The sequence below is a fragment of the Lissotriton helveticus genome, chromosome 4_1, assembly GCF_964261635.1.
Source record: "Lissotriton helveticus chromosome 4_1, aLisHel1.1, whole genome shotgun sequence".
Taxonomy (NCBI): Eukaryota; Metazoa; Chordata; class Amphibia; order Caudata; family Salamandridae; genus Lissotriton; species Lissotriton helveticus.
Window position 1 is genome coordinate 1,192,135,908 of NC_136063.1, and position 17,834 is coordinate 1,192,153,741.

Genomic DNA, 17,834 nt, shown 5'->3' on the forward strand with positions numbered 1-17,834 from the left:
CCTGGGATAAAAGAAATCTAAAGTCAAAGGGACAATAGGGGTAAATCTTTTCTGAGGCGGGTGGAGATTGGGCAAGATATTTGGCAGGACCTCGGGGTCAGAGAAGTTAAGTACAACACAGTCCCCCTTGAATTTTTTTGCCCTGTTCCCAATCCACTCGACCCTTCTTGCATTCACCAGTTCTTCCGCTAGTTGCTCCTTGCCCCAGGGTGTTATGGCCATGTTATTAGTTAGCCATGATAACGATTTGTTTAATAATGACGCAGTTGACTCAGCATCACCGGGGGCTAGTTTAGGTACATTTGCAAGAACAAGAACTAATGGTGAGGCTTCCACGACGAGCTCTGATGATCCCTTCATGGTATTTGGTTCCCCGTGAGGTAAGGCAGATGGTACGTCTCCGGGAGGCCTATCAAATAAATTTGCCATTAAGGGCGACGGGGGATTTGGTGCAACAACAGGAGTCAGTCCATTGGAGTGGTTAGATTGAATTTCACTCATCAAAGGCTGGACACATGTTGTAATGACTTCTGGTAGTTTTCTCACTTCCCCCAGAGTTTTTCCCAATAGACCTTCCAGTTTGCTTACCTCAGCAGTTAATTTATCGATTTTACTAATCAGGGGTTTTACCATCCCTTTGATTTTTGTATCCATCAGACAGCAAAGTTTTTGTAATAGATCGTCGGAAAGAGTCACATAAGTTTCCCCAGTCAAATCCTCCTCCTCCTCATCGGTAGATTTTCTTGGTGGCGACGCAGCTTTATTTTTAGATGACCTTAAGCCTCCTCGCTTTTGAATGGCTTTCCTTTTGCCCCCGGAAACCCTAGGTGCGGGGATGGGGGGAGCGGTAGAAATGGTAGACTCGCTGTTTGCGGAAAGCACAGTCGGTGCGTCAGTGTCACTATTTTCTTCAATATTAGCTACAATGCCACTGGGCTGAATGCAATTTGAATCCTGGAGGGAGGCGTGTGCCCCGCCCAGGAGGCTGCTATTTAGCAAGGCGAATGAATCCTCATTCTCAATTTCTACCAATGGTGATTGTAAAGGTGATTCTAATCCCAGTGAGGTCCTTCTGTCGCTATTGATTTTTGTCACAACTTGAACAAGATAGTTCTCCATTGTATTAGAGACTGTGGGTAACTTTTTTACAGGCATTTGGCTGCAAGAATGCACTTGAGGCAAAAATATGTGTACACACAAGTAAAGGAGTTTATGATTACCTGGAGCTTGGTAGGCCTAGTATGCCTTGTGCGATAAAGAGGAATAGAAACAAAAGGCAAAATCCCTGGCCCAACCCAACCGTGGCCAACCTCGGACGGCCTCAGACGGCCCGCCCTTTGTCCGGGCTTCGTCCGGGCGTCCCGCGAAGCGGGTGTCTGCGGCGCTTTTGTGCGCCTCCTGGCGCCCTCGCGTCGTTAGAAAGCGCGCCGCCGCGTAGGCTGCCGGGAATTGAAGTCCCGGAGCGGCGGCGCGTGTGGTATGTTTGCAGATGACTCTCGGCGGTGGCGGCTTGTCTCCAGGTGCCCCCGCGACCCCAAAGAAATGCTCCTGGCAGTGGCGGCGTTGCGGCGTCAGCAGGTAGGTTTAGCAGAGTCTCCCCTGCTCCGCCGGTGTCTGCGGCGCTTTTGTGCGCCTCCTGGCGCCCTCGCGTCGTTAAAAAGCGCGCCGCCGCGTAGGCTGCCGGGAATTGAAGTCCCGGAGCGGCGGCGCGTGTGGTATGTTTGCAGATGACTCTCGGCGGTGGCGGCTTGTCTCCAGGTGCCCCCGCGACCCCAAAGAAATGCTCCTGGCAGTGGCGGCGTTGCGGCGTCAGCAGGTAGGTTTAGCAGAGTCTCCCCCGCTCCGCCGGTGTCTGCGGCGCTTTTGTGCGCCTCCTGGCGCCCTCGCGTCGTTAGAAAGCGCGCCGCCGCGTAGGCTGCCGGGAATTGAAGTCCCGGAGCGGCGGCGCGTGTGGTATGTTTGCAGATGACTCTCGGCGGTGGCGGCTTGTCTCCAGGTGCCCCCGCGACCCCAAAGAAATGCTCCTGGCAGTGGCGGCGTTGCGGCGTCAGCAGGTAGGTTTAGCAGAGTCTCCCCACTATTTTTATATTTTTCTTAATGAAGGGAAGAACGTGAGAAGACCTTGAGACATAGATGCAGTGGGATACTGTAGAAAAGCTGGCTTTACTAAATCTGAAGTTTTCGCTCAGCTTTGACAATTTAAAAACAAAGATGTGCTTTCTTGAACACCTAAATTAAATGTGCAGTATACAACACTGAAATACAAAATGGCAGCACATTTAAATTGTGGGTCAATCTGCAGTACTGCCAAGGATTTAGTGGTGCTTTATGCAATATAAAAAACAAATTCACACGTGTTATTAGTAGCAGATCTATCTATCTATCTATCTATCTATCTATCTATCTATCTATCTATCTATCTATCTATCTATCTATCTATCTATCTATCTATCTATCTATCTATCTATCTATCTATCTATCTATCTATCTATCTATCTATCTATTATACAGGTACAGTTGCCACTGTAGTGTAAGAGTTAGGTCAGGCTCTCCATTTTCATTTGAAGAATGTTTTTTTGATCTGCTAATAACTTTCGCATTGTTCGACAATTCTTCACAAAAGGTTCCAAAAAAAAGATTATCCACCTCAGCTCATTCCTGGAAAGCTTTGGGACCAAGAAAAAGGAAGGATTCCAAAATGCATTTTCACCATAAAATCTCCATAAGGAAAATTAGATGGTGATACATAAAAAACTGCTAAAGAACATTACATCAAATTTGGTTGAAATCTAGATTTTCACTCAGAATGCATGCTTTTTGTATTGTGGTGTAAGTCTGTAATACTGTTCAGACATTTTAGAGAATAAAGGTTCACAATTTATAGATATGTGTTGCAGATAGACGTTCACAGGACTCCTGTAGGACTCCCATAAGGAAAAAAAGAAAACAACAAAATTGAATTCTGGTTGGTCAAGCGCTCAGGTGTCTCATAAGACTGAAAAATCCGGTTGGCAGGCCGCAACATTAAATAAAGTGTTGCGACTTCCCTTTTAGGACTTTGGGACTCGGTCTGCGTGGTCTGAAAATTGAAATGAATGAATAGGTGTCTTATAATGCGCAGAACTTAACCCAGAAGGGCATCAAGGCGCAGGCAACAGACAGACATAGAACAACATAAGGGGAATACCATATAGCTTAATAAGCCAGGGAGAAGAGCCAGGTCTTCAAAAGTTTACGGAAAATCCCTAATGAGGGTTGGCTGGAAAGTTCAGATGGAAGCGAGTTCCATAATTTGGGAGCCAAGATGGAAAATGCTCTTCCTCCCCATCTCACCTTATTAAATCTGGGAACGATGAGCAGATTTCTGGAGGCAGAGCGAAGGGATCTGCTGGGGATATAAGGGCTAACAAGGGATCTGATCCCTTCGGATCCTGATCCAAAGATCGCCCTATGGGCCAGGCAGAGAATTTTAAAAGAGATCCTGGCCTGAATTGGTAGCCAATGGAGATCTTTCCTAGCCCTGGTAGCAGATGTACGCCTAGGCAGGTCAAGAACCATTCTGGCAGCGACATTCTGGACTACCAGGAGGCGCTGAAGAGATTTCTTGTTAATGCCTCCATATAGCGCATTACAGTAATCGAGCCTGGAGGAGACCAGGGCGACCGTTGCCTTTTTGCGCGCATCAGGTGACAGATATGGGGCAATCTTTTTTAGTGTCCGAATGATAGTGCAGCAAGTGGCCACTGTTCTGTTGACCTGGCGGTCAAATGAGAGGGCAGGATCTATAAGTATGCCCAGATTCCTGGCCGAATGAGTAGGCTGGGGACAGACCCCTAGGGAGGCCGGCCACCAGTCCCCCATCCACAGCTCTTGGCTCCCTCCAAAGACCAAGACGTCCGTCTTTTCTCCATTCAGATTAAGATGGTTACGTATCATCCAGTGCGATACTGCCTCCATGCAAGCTCTAAATTTGAGGGCAGAGTCATTTATCGGCAGGGTGATGGAGACGATAATTTGAGTATCATCAGCATACGACAGCACCTGGTACCCAAAAGATCTTACAATCTTAACAAGTGGGTTCACGTAGATGTTGAACAGTACAGGGCTCAAAGCAGAGCCCTGTGGGACCCCACATTGCACCGCCTGGGAGGGGGACAAAAATGTGCCCAATTTTACTCTCTGCCGTCTCTGATGAAGAAAAGAGGAGAGGAGATTCAAGGCACTGCCCTCCACCCCTATCCCCTTTAGCCTGTCGACTAGGATTGAAGGGGACAGGGTGTCAAACGCTGCTGTCAAGTCCAACAGAACCAACAACGTGGTCTGTCCTCTATCAAATACAACAACATGTGAGGGGGCAAGGAAGATATACCCTTACCCCTAGCATTTTTTTCAGGGTCCCAGAGGGCCAGCAGGGGACAACGTTTACAAAAGATTATGGGTTTGTCACAGTCACGTACAACCCAGCACAACCCCCTGTGTGGTCTCTGGGCATTCCCTCAGGATTTCTTTGGGAGTTCCACAGAACTTAAAAAATTAACTTTAAAATTTGGGTTGGGGCAGAAGTCCATACACGGTGGGATGTGGGGGGGGTGGCTGCCTGCATGGGGTTAGCTGCAGGGCCTAGCTTTAAGCAAGGGCTATTAGGTGACTCACCCCTACTATGCACAGTCAGTGTGTAGAACCCACTCCCTCCAAAGACCTAAGCCGCATTAGGTGGGCAAGTCCCTACTATAAACTGTCTGTGCTCAGTGAGCAGAGTGTGCATAGATCCCACTCCCCTTCACACATGCAAGCTCTATTAGGTGGGAAAGACCCTACTATGCAAGGTCAGAGCTCAGTACACATACTGTGCATAGAGCCCACTCCCTCATAGATGGCAGGCCGCAACATTAAATAAAGTGTTGCGGCTTCCCTTTTAGGACTTTGGGGCTCGGTCTGCCTGGTCTGAAAATTGAAATACAACAAAATGTGAGGGGGCAGGGAAGATATACCCTTACCCCCTAGCAATTTTTTCAGGGTAGCAGAGGGTCAGCAGGGGACAACCTTTACAAAAGATTATGGGTTTGTCACAGTCACGTACAACCCAGGACAACCCCCTGTGTGGTCTCTGGGCATTCCCTCAGGATTTCTTTAGGAGTTCCACAGAACCTTAAAAAATAATTTAAAAATTTGGGTTGGGGCAGAAGGCCATGCACGGTGGGATGTGGAGGGGGGGTGGTGGCTGCCTGCATGGGGTTAGCTGCAGGGCCTAGCTTTAAGCAAGGACTAATAGGTCACTCACCCCTACTATGCACAGTCAGTGTGTAGAACCCACTCCCTCCAAAGACCTAAGCCGCATTAGGTGGGCAAGTCCCTACTATAAACTGTGTGTGCTCAGTGCGCAGAGTGTGCATAGATCCCACTCCCCTTCAGACATGCAAGCTCTATTAGGTGGGCACGACCCTACTATGCAAGGTCAGAGCTCAGAACACAGACTGTGCATAGAGCCCACTCCCTCAGAGATTCAAGCCCTTTTGGGTGGGTACATCCCTATTATGCTCTCTGTGCAGCTCTTCATGGTGAACTCCCTTCCTCCACATATTTAAGTCTCCTCACTTAGTCGAAGGCCTACTATGTACAGTTGGGTATGGTAATACTATTTTACTTTATGTTAAAAAAAAAGTAGTACTTATTGGAAGAACCAAAGATTAAAGTGGGGTTAGAGTTAGAGTTAGTAAATATTTGTTGGTTTACATAAAAAACACCAACACATTCACTGAAAAAAACCAACAGTAAAATTGACATTATAGTTAGATCTAATTTTATATTTACATTGAAAAACAAAACCTTTCAATTCACTAAAAATCAAAGGTTGAAGTGAGGTTAAAATGAAGTGAAACTGTCAGTTAAAAAATGTAATTTTAAATTAAAAAACACTGACATTCATCCGTTATAGTTTACTGAGCTAACAATAACTTTCACCCCACCATACATTGATTTTGATCACACATTTTATATCACTCATGACATGTTCAATAGTCTCATTGATGAGATCACTAATGACATCTCATATGACATCGTTCATGACATCACTGATGACATTATCTAATAAGTGTGACGATTTAGTATGCGCAGCTGACACTGAAAGGTTTTAGTGAGGTAGAGGACAGTTTCCATAGCTTCTATACTGCTAATGAGTGGAAACATGTGTCAGGTCCATGCCAGGTTCCTTCAGGAGGCCCCCATTAGTCCCCATTGTCAAAGTAAGAGTTAACGCATTGCAGCAGTTTACCATCTGGGGCTCCATTCAGAAACTAGTTCATGTCCGCAGTCAGAGGGAGGGTTAGTTTACGCTTCCTGATTGTGCCACTGAGGTGTAGGGTTAGCGTTCTAGTCTTTTCCAGTTCAGCCGCCATTTCCTTATCCTGCGCGTTCTATGTGGCGCACTTCAACTGTTCCATTCCGGCAGTTTGACGTCCCGATTTTGGCTCCCGTCAAGTCACGTAGTAATTCCTAGTTTTCAGCCCGTTTTCTGTCAGAAACTTAAAGACATCATTTGCTGGCTTCGAGAGCAAGTTTCTTCTCAGTCCTTATCCGTTTTCTGCATTCTGTATCCAGCCTTTAGCTCCGCTTCTTCGAAGGTTCCGTGGAGTAGGTTGGAATCTTGAGAGCAGCATTTATCAGCGAACATTCAGATTGGCAAGTAATTCTTCCGCTTCATCTCAATTTTCAAGCGGTAAGAATATTCTTTCCTCATATAAGACTTCTTGTTGCGCTTATTCAGTCCAGCGCTATTCACAAATATTTCCTGAGGCTGTGACATCATTGTCAGGGAGTGTAAGTTAAGCTTATCGGACACTGCTGGCTATGACAAGTTCGAGCAAAATAGTTTAAAGACATTTGGTAAAGGAGAAACCAGTAAAGACTCTCCAGTGATCCAGTCCTTCTAGAGTACTGTGAGTCTTGTGTAATTATTCAACTAGACCAGCATCTACATACTTCAACTAGTAGATGAGAGTATTCATTATATGCATATGGTAATACTGTTGTCTACCACCTCTACTTCTCTGCAATCAAAAAGACACTAACATCAACAAGAGTCCAACTACTCTACAAATTTAGAACCTTTGTTCTGGACTCTATAGAGAGAGGCTCATTCCACACTGTAACATGTATTGAGAGGTGAAATGAGAGAGAGAGAGTAGAATTCCCAAATGTTGTTTGAATGTTAGTAATGATCTGTTAACTGTTTCAGGTGTTCCCAGCTACTCGAATTCAAGAAGTAGTGACGAAGACACCGGTGTGGAAGTCTCTCTTTGTTGTTTGTTATCCACTTCCCGTTTCCCCTTCATTTCTGGGCTTTGGAGAAATCCGGGTGCAGGGGTGATTGGGAATTGGGAAATATTCATCATAGAAGCCTTGGTTCCTCGCTCCCACGGAAATCAGGATAATTCAGGTACTGCTTCTGACAGATTGAAGTGCCTTAAATTACCTTCCGTCTGGGCGAGATGGCAGAAGGGTTGGATGTCAAAGCCTTGGCTTCGGTGTTAGAAGGATTACAGAAACAGTTGAGTGAAACCAGGGAGGAGGTTAGGAAATCTAATCAGGAGGCTAGCTATTTGCGTCAGAGAATTGAAGAGCTTTCTGTGAGTCCTCGTCCAAATTTTGGGAGTATTAAGTCACCAGCTTTTGGTTCCACTACCTCCTCCTCATCTTCTACAGAGTTAACTACACAGGTTGTGCACGCAATGTCCCCTACCATTCCATTGGCCCCCCCTGAGAGATTTCAGGGAGATCCCCATAAGGCCCAAATTTTTCTTACCCAGTGTTCGTTGCATTTCCTTTGCAAGCCCATTTTGTTTAAGGAGGATCAGTCTAAAGTGGCGTTTGTGCTGTCCTACCTGAGTGGCGATGCAGCAGCGTGGTCATTGCCCCTGGTGGCCTGTAATGATCCAGTGTTGTATAAATTTGAAGAATTCAAGGCTGAATTTTTGCGAATCTTTGATCGAAGAAATGTTTCACAAACTACTGACAATGAATTATTGGAATTGAAGCAAGGAAATCGAGACCTGGTGGCATATTTAGCACAATTTAATAAATTAATTGTTGAAACTAGTTGGCCTGAATCCAAGAGGGCGGCAATTTTTTACAGAGGGCTAAAGGATGAACTGAAGGATGGTTTGGCTCAGATTCCAAAGAGACCCACCGATGTATCTGAACTTATTGATTTAGTTCTGCAGATTGATCAACGGCAGGCTGAAAGACGAAATGAACGTCGGAGGGATGTTCACTCTCTCCCACCGCGATTTGATCGGGCCAGGTCCGAGTTGGTCAAGAACCAAGAAGGCCAAAGTCATTCTAATGAAGAGCCTATGCAGGTGGGAACTATTCGAGGTCCTCTTACCATGGAGGAAAGAGAAAAGTGGCGTCAAGGCAAGCTGTGCATGTATTGTGGTCAGTCGGGCCATTTTGTCAAGGAATGTCCGAAGAAACCCAGGACCAGCTCGTGGGTAAAAGACCGGCTCCACCAGTAGATGGAGTTGCACTGGTGGGAGCGAGTGAGGAGACAACTCCAAAGCCACAGCTTTTAGCAAATACTCTACAGTCTGCAGCCCCGCATTTGATCTTGCCAAGTAAAATTGGGTTTGGAAAAACTCATTTAGAAGAAGTTTCAGTAATGGTTGATTCGGGGGCTACAGGGAATTTTTGCGACATCCAATTTGCCAAATCTTTAGGAATTCAATTTGAAAAGAAGTTACGACCAGAACCAGTTCGAGCTGTTGACGGCACAAATTTGTCCTCTGGGCCAATAGCCTATGATACAGAATTGATAATGGTAGTGGGTCCCGGAGAACATCGGAGTTATATCCGATTTAACCTTATTGATGCCCCCCAGTTCCAGCTCATACTGGGTTTGCCATGGCTTACTGAGCATAATCCTCGGATTGATTGGTCCCGTCGTACTGTAGAAATGTGTTCAAATTTTTGTTGTGAGCATTGTTATCAGTCAATGCCAGAAACTACCAGTTCCACCTTGTCATTAAATTTGGCCAATCAAATTCAGATGATTTGTGCCTTGGAAGCTCCTGAGATTCCAGAAGAATATCAAGATCTGAAGGAAGTTTTCAATGAGAAAGAAGCTCGAAAACTACCACCTCATCGAGAGTACGATTGTAGGATTGAATTAGAGCCGGGAGCTTCATTGCCGTGCAGTCGAATCTATGCTTTATCTGAACCAGAGAATATCCATTTGAAGGATTACATAGAACAAAATTTAGCCAACGGTTTCATTCGACCTTCACAATCTCCTGTGTCTTCGCCCCTATTTTTCATCCCTAAAAAGGATGGAACCTTGAGAACCTGCATCGATTATCGGGCCCTGAACTTAGTCACTAAAAAGAATCGTTATCCACTACCTCTCATTTCTGAACTTCTTGACCAGGTCAAGGATGCCTGCGTGTATACCAAGTTGGATTTACGAGGGGCATACCATTTGGTGCGCATGGCTGAGGGTGAGGAGTGGAAAACGGCTTTTCGAACTAGACTAGGGTTGTTCGAATACCAAGTGATGCCTTTTGGGTTATGTAACACCCCAGCAGCCTTTCAGCATTTTGTGAACGATGTGCTTTGGGAGTACTTGGACCGCTTTGCTGTGGTTTACATTGATGATATCCTCATTTATTCAAACAGTTTGGAGGAACATGTTGACCATGTACGTGTAATTCTGGAACGACTGCTGGAGAATCATCTGTTCGTCAAGTTGGAAAAGTGTGTTTTTCATTCTTCCAGTGTGGAGTTCTTGGGCTTCATTTTATCTCCAGAAGGTGTATCCATGGATGATTCCAAGCTGCAGGCAATCAAGTCTTGGCCTGCGCCTAGGTCAGTGAAAGAGATACAGAGTTTCTTGGGATTCGCCAATTTTTACCGGCGATTCATTCAGAATTTTTCTGAAAAAGTGAGCCCAATTACCCGTCTTCTCAAAAAGAATGTACGATTCATTTGGGAACGTGAATCAGAAGAGGCGTTTCAGTTGTTAAAGGAGGCTTTTGTCTCCGCTCCTGTTTTGCAACACCCTAATTTAAAAGAACCATTCTTCATTGAAGCTGATGCGTCCAATTTGGCTATAGGTGGAATCTTATCCCAACGTCAGAAAGACACTGGTCAGCTTCATCCTGTGGCCTACCATTCTCGCAAACTTTCCCCTGCTGAGATCAACTACTCCATCGCGGATAAAGAACTTTTGGCGGTAAAAGAGGCTTTCAAGGTGTGGAGACATTATTTGTTGGGTGCGAGACATGTGATCACTGTCTTTACAGATCATCGAAATTTACAATTTTTAAAATCTGCCCGAACTTTAACGCCAAGGCAACTGCCGTGGTCACTCTTTTTTGCAGACTATGATTTTGTCTTGACCTACAAACCAGGTTCAGCTAATGGAAAAGCTGACGCCCTTTTGCGTTTGAGCATGGGAGAAGAAGTTGATGCCAAGGTGGAGGGATTTATCATTCCAGGAGAAAAAATTGTAGCTGTTGCAGTCGAGGATAAATTTGAGAGTCGAATTAGAGAAGAATTCACTAAAATCGAATTTTCCAATTGGGTTTTGGAAGGTCCAGATCGCATTGTGAGGGATGGGAAACCATTCATACAAGGAACAATGTTTGTTCCCAGCGATAAGTTACAAGAAGAAGTCATTCAGCAATTCCATGATCATCAGTTAGCGGGCCATAGAGAAGCCAAGAAGACTTTAGAATTGATCAAGAGAACCTTCATTTGGCCAGGCATGGACGCTCAGGTGAGACAGTACATCGCCACTTGTGAACCATGTGTTAAGGGCAAGAGTTTGAGACAATCCCCACAGGGTCTCCTTATGCCTATACCTGTTGCCCCATCCCCCTGGCACACTATATCGATGGATTTCATTGTAGATCTGCCCACTAGTTTGGGGTATTCAGTGATCTGGGTGGTGGTGGATCAGTTTACAAAGATGAGTCATTTCTTTCCTCTGAAGGCTCTCCCCACAGCATCCCAATTGGCCACACTATTCATTGAAAACATTGTTAAATTGCATGGGATCCCTAAAGTGGTCATTTCAGATCGTGGACCCCAATTTGTCTCCCGATTTTGGAAGTCCTTCCTTAATGGTTTAGGAGTTGACTCTCGTTTGTCCACCAGTTTTCATCCAGAAACTGATGGACAGAGTGAAAGAGTGAATCAGGATTTGGAGCAATATCTTCGGCTGTATTTGATGGATCAGGAAGGGGAATGGCCTTCGTTGTTGAGCACTGCTGAGTTTGCCTACAATAATTCAGTCCATTCCGCTACAGGTTTTTCCCCCTTCTTTTTGAATTCTGGTCGTCATCCCAATATGCTGGTAGGGCGGGTGGAGGTTGAGGTCCCTGCAGCTGAGGAGGTGATAAAGGAATTACAGAAATCCTATCAAATAGCTTCTTCAAATCTTGAAAAGCCAAAGGGGTCATATAAGGTGCAGGCTGACAAGAAGCGCAGAGCAAGTCCCATTTATGAGACAGGGGAAAAGGTTTGGATTTCCACTCGACATATGCGGTTGAGGGGGAATCGGAAGTTCCAACCGAGGTTTGTGGGTCCTTACCCTGTGATTCGAATGGTGAATCCAGTGAGTGTTAAAGTAGCTCTTCCAAAGTCTCTGAAAATCCACCCAACTTTCCATGTCTCATTGATTAAAAGAAACCCTCCGAATTTTAGACGTGTCCGGCCACCAGCCCCAATCCAAGTGCAGAGTTCAGAAGAATTTGAGGTCAAGAGAATCTTGGACTCAAAATTGAGAAGAGGGAAAATCTTTTATTTAGTGGATTGGAAGGGTTATGGTCCTGAGGAAAGGTCTTGGGAACCCAGTTGCAATGTTCATGCTCCCCGATTGGTCACAGAGTTTCATAAGACTCATCCTCTGAAGCCCAGGGAGGGGGCTTTGGTGGGGGGTACTGTCAGGTCCATGCCAGGTTCCTTCAGGAGGCCCCCATTAGTCCCCATTGTCAAAGTAAGAGTTAACGCATTGCAGCAGTTTCCCATCTGGGGCTCCATTCAGAAACTAGTTCATGTCTGCAGTCAGAGGGAGGGTTAGTTTACGCTTCCTGATTGTGCCACTGAGGTGTAGGGTTAGCGTTCTAGTCTTTTCCAGTTCAGCCGCCATTTCCTTATCCTGCGCGTTCTATGTGGCACACTTCAACTGTTCCATTCCGGCAGTTTGACGTCCCGATTTTGGCTCCCGTCAAGTCACGTAGTAATTCCTAGTTTTCAGCCCGTTTTCTGTCAGAAACTTAAAGACATCATTTGCTGGCTTCGAGAGCAAGTTTCTTCTCAGTCCTTATCCATTTTCTGCATTCTGTATCCAGCCTTTAGCTCCGCTTCTTCGAAGGTTCCGTGGAGTAGGTTGGAATCTTGAGAGCAGCATTTATCAGCGAACATTCAGATTGGCAAGTAATTCTTCTGCTTCATCCCAACTTTCAAGCGGTAAGAATATTCTTTCCTCATATAAGACTTCTTGTTGCGCTTATTCAGTCCAGCGCTATTCACGAATATTTCCTGAGGCTGTGACATCATTGTCAGGGAGTGTAAGTTAAGCTTATCGGACACTGCTGGCTATGACAAGTTCGAGCAAAATAGTTTAAAGACATTTGGTAAAGGAGAAACCAGTAAAGACTCTCCAGTGATCCAGTCCTTCTAGAGTACTGTGAGTCTTGTGTAATTATTCAACTAGACCAGCATCTACATACTTCAACTAATAGATGAGAGTATTCATTATATGCATATGGTAATACTGTTGTCTACCACCTCTACTTCTCTGCAATCAAAAAGACACTAACATCAACAAGAGTCCAACTACTCTACAAATTTAGAACCTTTGTTCTGGACTCTATAGAGAGGTTCATTCCACACTGTAACAGGTATTGAGAGGTCAAATGAGAGAGAGAGAGAGTAGAATTCCCAAATGTTGTTTGAATGTTAGTAATGATCTGTTAACTGTTTCAGGTGTTCCCAGCTACTCGAATTCAAGAAGTAGTGACGAAGACACCGGTGTGGAAGTCTCTCTTTTTTGTTTGTTATCCACTTCCCCTTTCCCCTTCATTTCTGGGCTTGGAGAAATCCGGGTGCAGGGGTGATTGGGAATTGGGAAATATTCATCATAGAAGCCTTGGTTCCTCGATCCCACGGAAATCAGGATAATTCAGGTACTGCTTCTGACAACATGTGCACAATGCCAGGACTCTTAAGATGGCTTCAGTGTGTGAAGGGTGTGGGGTCTCCGTGATGTCATCCAGGTGACGTTCAGTTGCCATTGGTCTACTGGTCTCCAGTCACAACAAAACCAGCTGCTTGCTTTTACTGTGGCTAGTCCATCTTAGGCAATCAAACTGCTCTTTGAAGACTCTTCCAGGTCCAGCATACTTGGGTGCAACTTTTGAGTGCTCAGGTTCTGTCTCCCGGGCTGCGCTCTGATGGTCAGCGTTAAACCAGGGATTATGGATACCAACTTGCCAAGGCAGCTTCTCCTTTTTTGGTCCTAGAGCAGTAACAGGAAGTCAGTCCAGCTATAATTGTAGTTTACCTCTTCTGTCTTGGGCTCCAGGATGACTCTTTCTTGAGCAAGGCACCACAGACACAGTTCTCTCTTTACTCACCTTGGAACACCAGGTGCAGTCCTGTTTTTAGTGAATCCCATATTTGACAGGTCCAAAGAATAGCAGGGTAGTCCTTCTATGGTCCTCTCTCTGGAACGGATGTGATCTGAGGTTTGATTAAAGATGTGCCACTTTCATGCCAACAACTTGCCTTCTGGGAAGTGATGACTACTAGCCAATGGGCTATCAGGTCCCCTCCTGCCTGATGATGATTTCCCTGCAATGTGTAGCATTTATATATCCTAGGATGCAATATTCTTTCCACTCCCAAGATGACAGAACCAACTATCTGTGTGTGAAGCTTGGTAGAAAACCTTAGAGGTGCATCTAATAGAGGGCTACATGCCCTGGGGTAAACAAGTTTAGCAACAGTTTTTCCCTCTCCGTCCCTGATGCCAACCTGTCCACCATTACAAAAGAGAAGCCCCTCTCTGGTGTGCCCACCATTTGCCCTTCAAAGGCGGCTTCCCATGTGAAGTTCACCTTTTGGGCTTCTTGCTAGGGAGAGGTAACACCTCTTTCAACCTCTAATCCTTCATCTACTGGGCGTCATTCACACATCACCTAAGGAGGGCAAAAGACTGTCTTGTGGCCAACATCATGGAACAACTACTGGAAACTGTGGGCAATAAAATGACCACTTTGTAAAGTTGACTTCTACTCACAAGTTACATTAAACTTCACCTGGGCATCAAGTTGGGTTTAATGTAATGATTCTTTTGATAGCTTGAAGTACCAACTTTATTAGTCCATTCAGGAGTCAGTACAGCTGAATTATCAGGGCGTAACCCTCTACTTGCCAATGGGGCTACTCGCCTTTCCAAAGCAAAACAACAATTTGGTGTTTTTACTGTTAGCACAAATAAAACAACATGTTCAACCTTTTAATATACAACACCCTGCCTTAAGGCTAGACAGCCTACTTTAGGGGTGACATATATATATTGAAAAGGGTCTGGACTTTGTCAGAAAAGAATGCAAAAAGAGCGTTTCCTTGTTGTAAACGAATCTAGGACTCTAGTTAAATATTCCCGATTCATGCCCTTATGTGGTTCTATCAAATCATATCCTTATATAGGCATAATAATCATACCCATATTAAGACATAGCCAATGCAGTTCAAATACGGCAAGGCTACTCCCACAGACTCCTAGAAAGCACAACGTATTCTTAAACAAACCAAGCCTCCAGCAGCATCTGCCCTAGCAAAACAAACGGTGGTTTAGAGCAGATCGACTATCTACTTGCCCAACGCCCTGCTGTAGCAAGTGCCGAAGGAAGCCGACCCTCCCGCTGATGCACTGAGAGAGACGCTGTCTTTTCTCCTGCCGAGAAATCCAGCTCCAGTGTTTCCCTGTCACCCTTGCGGGTTGCTGGGATATTGAGTCCTGAGAGAGAGATACAAGACCTCCTTCATTCTATAACCAAGGTACGGAGCTGATTAGACCCTTAGAGAATTCTTGATTTAGATTCTTGGCAGAAACTATCTTAACTCAAACTACATCTCACTTACTCCTTCCCTGTACTAGGATTAGGTTAGGTACACTGGGGTAGGCATATCTTAGAAGCACCAGTTGAGTATGTTTAGTCATTATTTTATCATTGTATGTATTTTATCCATTTAAACATCGTATGGCTTAGAAACCATACTATGCTTTTACAGTATTATTTTATAATACTCCTTTTACTGTACGCACTTTACTTCATGACAAGTATTGCGATTGTAGCAATTCACTTCTCTTGCATGAGAAAGAACACTGTTCAATAAATAACCTCTTTTATTGAAAACACCCGTCTCTCTGTTTCTCTGCACTTCTGGTGAAACTAGGCATGCACGATTGACTGAGTAAAATAGCTATCTATTGTTTCCGCGACTCTGGAGATATACTCCTTGTTCTAGGGGAGCAAAGTTGTCATGTTTATGCGGTTGTCAGAAACTAATCCCTTCTTGTGAATTCGAGAAAGTTTCTAGTGACCTCTGAGCTAGCTGGCATTCATAATTAAGTCTAACATATTCAATAGAGACCTAGTCGACCTAAGTAATACGTCTAAACTATCGTTTATGTTATTCCAATGCGCAGAGCCTATTGGGAATATAGGAACTACACTACATCCTTACACTATGGCATTATGTTTCAACTGCTTGCACCTCTACCTGAACCAATCTCCTGTGCCCTAGCAATATTCAAATACAGTCCAAGAATGCTGGTTTATCAGTCTTGCAAAACATAAACTCAAAACGATGGGTCTTTGATTTGATGGCAGAATGTCAGTAAATCTTTAGGCAAATCCAAACATTGTATCCATTAATTGTCATCCGCAACTGCTTCAGAGGACACGTCTGCCCTTAAATGAAACTGATTATTTGAAACCTGCCACAACAATCATTGATTATTACAATGGTTTGTTGGTGGGATCTTGTAAACAAAGTTTCAGTAATATACATGTCACAAAGAATGTGTTAGTTAAAGGTGTAGCAAAAGTGTCTGTGCATGAGCATGACTTTCTTTGTGGTTATGCACTGGTTACTGGTAGGATGCAGAACTGAGTTTAAGTCTTTGACAGGAATACATAAAAGCAGGATTGTCAGACCAAATTTTGGCTTAAAATCAGGCATCCATATTAGGGCCCATTGCACAACATACTGTTCAACTGAGAAAGGTCTGATCATGCCTCCTAAGATTGAATGGACAAGAATGGGCGGCAACTGTTCCCTGTATAGGTTAAGTCTACTGGAATAAGTTATACAACCACATGAAAGATATGGATTATTATATAGCCCAGAAGGTCATACAGGGTAATAGAAATTGTTCGAACTGTGGGTCTCTACTGGCAGAGGTAGGTACCACTGCCCAAATAGGGACCCTTGCTTCTAGTCATGGTAAGGAGGAAACACTTTCTAGATAACCTCTGGTCACCCCCTTGGTAGCTTGGCACAAGCAGTCAGGCTTATCCAAAAGCAATGCGTAAAGTATTTGTACCAACACTCACAGTAACACAGTGAAAACACCACAAACTGACTCCTTAACAGTTTAGAAAAATAAAGGTATTTAATCTAAACTACACAAGACCAAAACGACAAAAATTCAACATATACAGTTCAAGAATATGGCTGTGAAAGAGTTCTTAAAGTTGCGGTAAAATAATCCAAATCATGAAAAGTTCACAGTTGTGTCACCTTTAGCCAATAGTACCTTTAAATGAGACAAAGTTCCAAAGCAGAAGCTGGTACGGTGGAAAACAAGCGATGCGTTGCTCCTGAGACCATGGGGAGGCGTTGGCGACAGTCCTGCTGCAGCAGCAGGTGTGTTGCGACGAATCCGGTCTTTATGGGGAGGAAGGCGATGACTTGCATGGATTCCGGTGCGTAGGTTCCGTAGGAAGTTTGTTCTTGCAAAGGCACGATGCGATGATCTCTAGGGGCTGCGACGATCTCCGGAGCGACAATGCGTGATCTAGCAGCGATCTTCCTCTCGCAGCTCCTCGATGCGATGGCTCTGTGACGATGTTCGCAGCGACGTGATGCGGTCCGCAAGCAGGCGGTGCAGTAATCTCACCCAGCAATGACAGGCTCTGCGATGATGCTCGCAGCGATGGTGATCGTCCCGCAAACAAAGGATACGACGTCTCCGGCCGCGGCAGCAGGCGCTGCGACGATCTTGGCCTTTGTAGCGGCGGTAATTTCCTCGAAATGTCGGGGATGTGCTCCGCAAGCAAAAGCGATGCGACAACTTTTTTGTAGAAAAGTCTCTCAAATCTTGGGTTCCAGCTTCCCAGCACAGGTACAACTTCAAGAGGCACCACAAATGGCCCAAGCACTCTAGGAAGGACAGAGCTATCTCATCAGAGCTCAGGGAAGCTGGGGGTGAAGTCCTTTTGTTCCTGGGACTTCAAAACAGGGAGCCACCTCACAACAGGCCCTTGGAGATTCCTTCAAGTAAGGGGACAAAGCAACAACAAAGTTCTTCCCCTCTCCTAGGCAGAAAACAACTGCAGGTCAGTCCAGCATCACACAGCAGGGCAGTCCTTCTTCTTCAGTCTTCCAGCTTTCTCCTTGGCAGAGGTTCCTTCTTGCTTCCAGGATGATCTAATTTTCTGTAGTCAGGCATCTTGTACTTAAACCCCTAAAGGTTTTTGTTCCCTTTGTGCAGGAGGGCTCTGAGCCCGGTCTGAACCAGTTCTGGGTGTTCCTTGAGCACT